Source organism: Apodemus sylvaticus, chromosome 2 (genome assembly GCF_947179515.1).
Source record: "Apodemus sylvaticus chromosome 2, mApoSyl1.1, whole genome shotgun sequence".
In the NCBI taxonomy this organism is placed as follows: Eukaryota; Metazoa; Chordata; class Mammalia; order Rodentia; family Muridae; genus Apodemus; species Apodemus sylvaticus.
In genome coordinates, this window is record NC_067473.1 from 132,879,878 (window position 1) to 132,888,800 (window position 8,923).

Here is an 8,923-nt window from a genome sequence, read left to right on the forward strand (position 1 = left end):
TACACTGTGACAGGTGCAGGTGGTTGGTGCTGGTAGGGAAATATTCCAATCTAGTCTGTGTGAGCATTTGTGTAATTTCAGGGTAGTGGTTAGGATGAAGATGTGCATCTAAGACACATGGGTGAGCCACAATAATTGACAGTCATTGACCCCATAAGCCTTCTTCTAAGAAGGTAGTCCAGTTATTAGGCTGAATGGTGGATGCAAATCAGGGCCTGGGAGAACTGCTCATAAGAGTACTTTGCAAGGAGCCTTCCTTTTTCCCTATTCTCTTATTCAGTCTATTGCTCTACCTTTAAATCAATACAAGATGGTTATTTGCAACTTATTGATCTCCATAAATGGGTAAACACTATTCAATCTTATATATTTTGATGATACCTTTGGAAAGGAAGAAGGAAAAATGAGAAAGGTAGCAACAGTTTTAGAGAGATGATTATAGATCAGGGGGTCTGTGGCTTTTAGATGCTAGTTTCCACCATCTTTCCTCAGTCTATCATTTGTGCTCCCACCTCATTTTTATATATCACCTCTATCCTCACCAAGGAGGAATTAATTTGTGTCAAGAAAGTCCTTTTGGAAAAGGCCAGTTTCTAAAAATGCAGTGTCCTTACACCAATATAAACAAAACTAGGTCGATCAGCTTATTTATCTTAACAATTGGGAAATGTCAGTTAGAGTGAGGACTTTGGCACCTGGAGACAGACAGGTTTCATAGAATATGAACAGTGGGGGCCGGTGGTCTGAGGGGATTCTTAGGATGCTTCGGACATGTTTTGACCTCTGGATATGTTCCTGGGACATAAGAGGACACATGAAAGTAAAAGTTTTACTTCAAAATGTTAAGCATGGTGACAGGAAAGACACACATAGTCTACTTTATGTTTCTTATAACTTTAGATTTCCTATTATTCAGTGCTGTGATTAGGAAAATCATGAAAGTTAAATGACTGCAAAGTAGCTTCAGAAACTTAAGCATTGTTAAACTCTCACATGGAAAATGGAGATATTCTCAAGGAAAGCAATTTTCAGCATCATACTTTCCAATGCTCTAGAAAATAAAATTGCCAGAAAGATACATTAACATAAACACAAGAAAATTCTGCATACATGCCTATACAATATAAATTATATATATGTATATATGTGTGTGTGTATATGTGTGTGTATATGGATGTATGTGTGTGTGTGTGTGTGTGTGTGTGTGTGTGTGTAGATCCAAAGAGAAACAAGAGATAGGGAATAAATAAGGGGGGCAAATGCTAAAGCCTATGCGTGTGACTTGAAAGGAAAGGTACAAAGCAGCTCTTTACACCGTCCTTGCAAATTTAATATTTGAACTGTTTTCCGCAGTTAGCACATGGAAGCTTGTGATTCTTTTGCAGGTAAGAAGCCTACTGAGGTCCATGCTACAAGAAGCATGTAAATATCAAAGTCTCCATTTATCATTCCCAGGCTGGGGGGCCAGTGTGCCATACTAGTTTTATTATTGTAAATCCTACTCAGGAAAGGAAGGAAGACACACACCCCTGACTTTCAGGCCACATTGAAATATATCAGAATATGAGTCAGGTAAACTGTATATCTCTTGTAATGCACCATCATAGCTTCAGTGAGAGCTCTTGATAATGTCCATGTCAACAGAGTGTCTTCCAAATCCTTTTTCATTACATATAAAATGTATAACAGGGAGATGAATGTAATATCTTTTTAATTTCCTCAGATGAGGTGATTAAACAAAAGCCATACCTGAGTTGTGTGAATACATGGCTTGGGCTGAGCCCAGAACATTTTCTTTTTTCTGTTCTACTTGTCCTTATGCCTAGCCCTGGAAGCCTTTAGCCTCTGTACAATCTAACCTTCCAAACTGACTGATTCAATCCATCTTTTCTCTGCTTCTGACTGAATTGCTATGTCTGGCCTCATACTAACTTTGGCAATATGTTCTAATCTTCTGGCTCCTTCTCATTCTTTGGCTAGTTCTGCCTTCTGTGTCTAGCTTGTTCTCTCTGAAACCGTCTCTGTAAAAATGTCATACACACCACCACCTACCACACCAACATTTTTCTCTCTTACTGCTCTTAAGTTGCCTGTCTTACTTTGTTGTTCTACGATGGGCATGTCGTATTCCTGACTCATTCTGTCAAATGTTTCTCTGATTCATCATTTCATCTGCCCCTCAATTAGATGCCACTTTCAAACATGGCTGCTTTCTTCTACAAACCTTATTTCACTGTTAAGGATTAAAAGTTTATACTAAGGGCAAATCTATATATCGAGATCATACTGTAATCCAAGGCATATCTGCATTCTGGCTAGATCATATCTTTGGATGTGATCCCTTGCCAGAGCAGTCATGTTGCTGGCTTAAAATTTCCCTACAGACAAGCAAGTAATTTTATTTCTCTACCTAGTTTTACAAAATATCAATTGTGCAATTTGTGATGGATATTCCTGGTTGCCAACTTGACTATATATAGAATGAACTATAATCCAAACATGGAGGGCACCACTGTGATCTATATCTTGAGGCTGAAAGACACAGGTTTCTGACCTAGATCTTACATAGGATGACACATGATTTGCATCCAGATCTTGAGGCATAGTGCACATGAAAAACTTAGGCTTGGGCAAGGTTCTGCAAGTCTTTAATCCCAGGAGCCTGAGACAAGCAGATCTTTGAGTTCTAGGCCAGCCTGGGACAGAGCAAGTTCCAAGTCCAGGAGTGGTGGTACACACCTTTACTCTGAGCCATACCTTCTGCTGGAGGCCTATATAAGGACAGGGGAAGAAGAAAGACTCACTCTTTGCCTTCTTGTACTTACTTGCCAGCACATCTGTTGGAATGAAACTACTTCTTCAGGATTCCAGCTTATAGAGAAGATTAGCTGAAACACCTAGCCTCATTGGATTGATTCTTATACTAGATTCTTATACTTCCCACTAACAGCTGCACATTGTTGGGTTAGTTCAACTGTAGACTGTAAATCATTGTAATAAATTCCCTTAAGATTTAGAGACGTTGCATAATTTCTGTGACGCTAGAAAACCCTGACTAATCTATTTTTCCTTATATTTGAACTGGTATTTTGGTGTCCTATACTTTCTACTAATATATTGTTTCAGAGAAATGTACATTTATCCCAAATCTATAGAATTCAGATTAGTAGGAGACAGTTCTGCTAGATGATGGTGTTAAAATATTAATATAATGAGATAAAAGTCTAAGCACGTGATCCAGCTTCCCTCTCTGCCACTCTCTCAAAGCACAGCTAGTGTGATGTGAGCAGTGGAAATAGGGCCACTCAGCTTGGCTACTATAGCAGTATAAAATGCTGTAACTGAGACTCAGTATTACCAAATCTAGAGATGCTGGAAATCAGATCTATGAGATAAAGACGTGTGGATGCCTATGTTCACATGTATGTTGAGGTCAGCGAGGTGCTTAAGGTCAATTTTCTTTGGGAGATATTATTTTTTTCAACCAGGGTCTCTTAATGGGATTTAGGGCTAACTAATTATAGTGACTGGCCATTAAACCACAGAGATTGTACTGTTTATGCCTCCTCAGCTCTGGTATTATAAGCATAGACAAGTATTCTTTTATCTTTGGTTCTGGGAATACAGTTTGGGTCCTCTTGTTCACATAAGCACTTCAGTGATTTATTTCCCTAGCCCCAAGGTTCTGACATTTAAAGAACTATTTATTTTTTATATGTATGCCTGTGTATTAACTACATATATGGTATTGCCTATGGAAGTCAGAGTGTGATGTTGTGTTGCCTGGAACTGGAGACACGAGTGATGGGAACTGAACTCAAAACCCCTTAAAGAGCAGTTAATGCTCTTAGCTGCTGAGCTTCCTTTTCTGTCCTGCTTCGAGGACATTTGATATTTAATGTTAATTTATAGATTTCTAAATTATTGTGTGTAAATTATAGACTTCTAAATAATTGTGTAATTATTAGGAAGACATGATAATCTTATCTGGGGGTTGTTTCTAACTGTGGACTCTCCATTGATCTCTCTCAAGTAGTCATTTTATGGATTGAACCCACAGCCTTCTATTGAGTCCATCACACTTAATGTGACTGAATTTAGATGCAAAACTCTTAAAGGGGCAATTAACATTAAGAGAGACCAGGGAATGGGAATGTGCTGTGACTATTATTTTTATAATAAATAGAAGACACCAGTAACATCTGTGTATACCTATAATGCATTTAAATTATATGCATTGTTTGTATGTAAATGTACATATAAGCTACATATATGGTTTTATAATTAATAAAGGGGTGATGTAATCAAGCTGTGTGAGTTCAATTATTTGAAAATCTCATGTTGCCAATTCTGGTTTATTGACTATCCTGTCTGATGGGACACACACCAGTAGGGCCACTGGGCAAGAGAACTGTCCTCTCAACCTGTCCAATCAGCCTTCCTGTCTTAGGTAAGTCTCCCTGTCAAAATCCATTTCTCCACCATTACTCACTCACATTTTTCTAGTTATCTGGATCCTCAGCTCTAAGAATGAAAGTCAAGTTGAGCTTGTTGTGTTGTCAGCTAAGTGCATGGTATACAACAGAGGCTTAGGGTCTGAGGGGTACTTAGGAAATGTTCTGCATGTGGGCAAGTGCATGGGTACCATGCCATAGGGCAGTTTCTGAACACTGCAGATTTCTGTTCTCTGAGCCCTGGCATCCTTATCCCATGTCCTGGTTTCCTCATTTGCTGTCACCATTATGTCTTTTCTCCTACTGCTCATGCCTGTCTACCCTCCATATCTAGTTCTTAGCCATACTTCTTCTCCTCATAACAATGCTATATTTTTATTTCACAAGAAAACTCACTGCTTTCTACCTGTTCTCAGATCATGTCCGTGGTTCCTCACTGAATATGAACATATCTATGGAGTTAAAGTCATGATTACATGCATATTCTACAGAAAAATAACTCAAGAGAATAATTAATCTGGCTCAAATAATGTATGTAGCAAAAGGAAAAAAACAGAAAAAAGATTCTAGCTCTCTCCAGTCTCAAAGTTGATGCTTCATTACACCCCACTGGGGAAATAGCAAACTTTTTTGAATCTTGAACTGATTGTGTTTTAACAAGTAACAGATGATTCATTAGATCATACTCAATGTTTCATTGGAGTCTAATGCAGAGAGAGACAGAGAGACAAAGAGACAGAGACAGACAGACACATACACAGATATATACATACACACATAGAGAGGGGAGAGAGAGAGAGAGAGAGAGAGAGAGAGAGAGAGAGAGAGAGAGAGAGAGAGAGAGAGAGAGAGAGAGAGAGAAGAGGGATCATTTGACAACAGCTTTGAGATGTGTTTTTTCCTCTTATAGCAACTTCGTGAGCTAGATAGCAGACACTAAGCCAGACATTAAGTTTTAGAAGTAGGAAGTGATGTGCTCAAGATTATACAGCTGGGAGACAAAGGAATTCAAATCCTTCCCCAGATCTGACTTTAATCTACTACACAGAGTTCCTCTGTGATCTGTCAGTCTCCTCTGGCCAAAACAGGAAGATGGAAATGAACTAGAAGAGATCTTCCATCCTTCTCAGTAATTATCTACTTTATCTTAGCGGTGGGAGGCCAATTTCACTTTGCTTCTAATTTTAGGAGAAAATTTAACTATAGGTAGCATTGACCATTCAGCGCCATGTTGTAGCACTGTCAATGCCAGTGTTCTTTGTGCTACAATTCTAGAAAAAGACACATGTTCATAATCAAGAAGTGACTCAGTTTATCATCTCATTATTTAGCTGGTGGGTCATCCTGAGTAGAGACTGGTTAAGCATCTCTTTTATGAACAGATATCTATGTCTGTCCAGAGCTTGGTCCCTCAGGTTTTATGTGAACAGTCCTAACTCACAAACTGAGTACCAGTCTGAGGTAGGGTTTCCAGTGATTTAATAAAGATCATGATCAAAAGCCACTCAGTGAGGAAAGGGTTTATTTATTTATTTACTTCTTTATTCCTTTTACAATTCTCAGGTTATACTCCATCACTGAGGGAAGTCAGGGAAGAAACTCAAGGCAGGAACCTAGTGGCAGGGGCTGAAGTTCTAGCCACAGAAGATCACTGTGTATTGCTTTACTTCTCATGGCTTGCTCTAGCTGCTTTCTTATTCAATCCAGGATGATCTGCATAGGGTTGGCATCACCCCAATGCGGTGGGCCCTCCCACATCAATCATTAATCAAGACTTCTCTACAGGCCAATTTATGGAGACATTTTCTAAATTAAGGTTCCTTTACCCAGATAACTCCAGCTTGTGTCAAGTTGATAAAAACTGGTCCAGAATTGTTATCTCACCACATGGGAGAGCTGGGTGCATCTGCCCTGAAGCCTCAGAGAGATTCTTGTAAAGAGACTTTCAGTTTATTAATAATGTCTATCCAGCAGAGCCAAAGAGAGGTGACCATTGTGATTATGGCTCTTCAATAAGGGATATTTAAAAATTAGAAATAATGTATTTATTATCTAATTCTGGACAAGGTTTATCCATCAGAATTAGGACTCAAATTAAAAATTGAACAATTATATCCATTGCTTTTGGAAAAAGAAGGACACGAGGAAATGCTTTTTCCCCCCTTAGGCTAGGCAAAGCTTTGAGAAATCATTTCTCTTTTTATTGTCATCTCTGGAAAAAAAAATCTATACAAATCTTGTAAAGAACAACATTTCATTTCCTGTTGGACAGCACAGGTGGTTTAGAGTAAAGGGTCAGGATTTAGATATAAAATGTTCCCAGATTTTAAGACAAGATGATTCAGCTACACTTTGAAGCTGTTTATAAAATTTGCCATTGCACAGTTCTGCAATAAATAGCATTCTTTTTTGCTATATGATGTGGCTTTAGTTCAAATGAATAACAGAGCTCTTCAAAGGGAAATGTGATTGACAGCTTCCACACACTTCATTTATTCCCTTCTAACTCAAGATTTTTCTCTGCTCTTTGTGAGCTTTTCCTCATGGTCATGCGATCTTTGCTTTAAGATAAAAGTAATGCTCTCATTCTTTACACCCGGAATTCTCATGCAGACTAATCCAGAGCAGTGTAAAAGCAAATAAACAGAAAGTGACCCGCCTTCTCATGTGGATACTGAGGTTGGAGTTGAGAATACTGTTTTATATTCACTTGAGAAGGAGTTCATGAAACACAACTGGGTGTGGTGTGTAGTAGGCAGCCTTCCTCTAGTTTCACAAAGCCCAATGAGTAATCATCAACCAGAAATTAAGTATAGCTGGACAGACCTGTAACTAAGCCACGTAGACTCTGCTTCTAACCTTGGCTCCATTATTAATAAGCTGCATGACCTTGAAAAATACATGATGATTGTTAAGTTATCTTTATCTTTTTCTCCCAGATAACAGTGCCTCTACCATCTTGATTTTGAATCAACTCTAAAACCCACAAAGTTAGAAAATGTCAGGATGTTTTCCCCACTGATGTACTTTAGTGTCCTGCATATGGATTGGTGCGCAGTAAATGCTTGTCGGTGAGGGAGGATGAGATCCTCAGTATAGTTGGCAGCCTAGCAAGGTCCAATAAATGATAGTTACTTCATTATTATCATTATCATTATTATTATTATTTTTTCTATTATTTCTCTATTATTTTCAAATTGGCCTCATAGGAACTAAACAGCCCACGTTACTGACAGCCCATTTCTTCTGTTCCCTGCAGTTTTATTCTCTTAAATATTTCCAAGTCTTTGTTAGTGAAATTTCAATGACAAATTTTAAATACATGTTGAGTGCAATCATTATGTTCAATGTCAGCAGCTATGTGAAAAAAAGAAAACTTCATGAAAAGAATATATTTGTATTTTCAATAGGAAAAACGGAGGCTGACATTTTTCACTGTGCAAATCTTAATGACCCAAAATCATTTTCCTGGTCAGACTTTAACAGCTCAAATTATGGGACACTTAAAAAAATATCCCTTCCATAAACTCCTTAGTCCACATTTGACACACCTTTGCAATATGAGTTCATTCAGCTTCTATTTTAATCAGAGAAGACAAAACTGCATTGAAATTTAAAAACAGTTTCCCCATCTTATATTTTACTTTATTTGTTCTCTCATTGTAATGTAGCTTCTCCTCCCTCTACTCCTCCAGGTTCCCCACTTTCATCTCCCCTCTCTCATAGATACTCATAGCTACTCTGTTTCCCTTTAGTAAAAGCAGGCCTCTCAGGGATATCAACAGACATTTCCAATTCTTTTTAATTAGGAACTGTGAGTCCTTTACAAAATTTTTGATGCCTTTCTGGTGCTTTGTGAAATGGCTGCTTTCAACCCACTAAGGAGATATTTCTGTTCAGGAGAAGGCTCCTTTGGTTAACTACTCTTGGCTAGAAGAGACCCAAGGTCAAAGTGAAAGGGGCAACACCAAGGGGTAGATCTAGAGACTGTAGCCAGTCTCATTATAGGAAGACTTCCGGTTTAGGGCCAGATAAAAGCTGAGATGTCAAAGCACTATGAAAAAATACAGATATTAGAAAAAGATTTCATTTCAAATATTAATGTACACTGAAGATTCCTGGGGTGGAGGAGGACAAAATAGAGACGTAGGCTGTATTAATTACTTTCCCAAAGTTGTGACAAAATACCCAACCCAAAGCAGTTTAGAGCTTAGAGGGTTTGTTTTGGCTCATAGTGTGAGGGGATAGGAAAGGCATTAGAAAGATTAGGACATAGATAGCATTGTGTTCAACATAAGGAAGTAGAGAATAATGTATTTTTGTACTCAGCATATTTTCTGTTTCTTATGCATTCCAGGCCACTAACCCATGGAAAAAAGGCTGCCCACACAGGTTAGGTTTCCTATCTCAATGAATACAATACAGAAAATCTCTCATTGACATGTCTAGTGATTTGTTCTCATGATAAC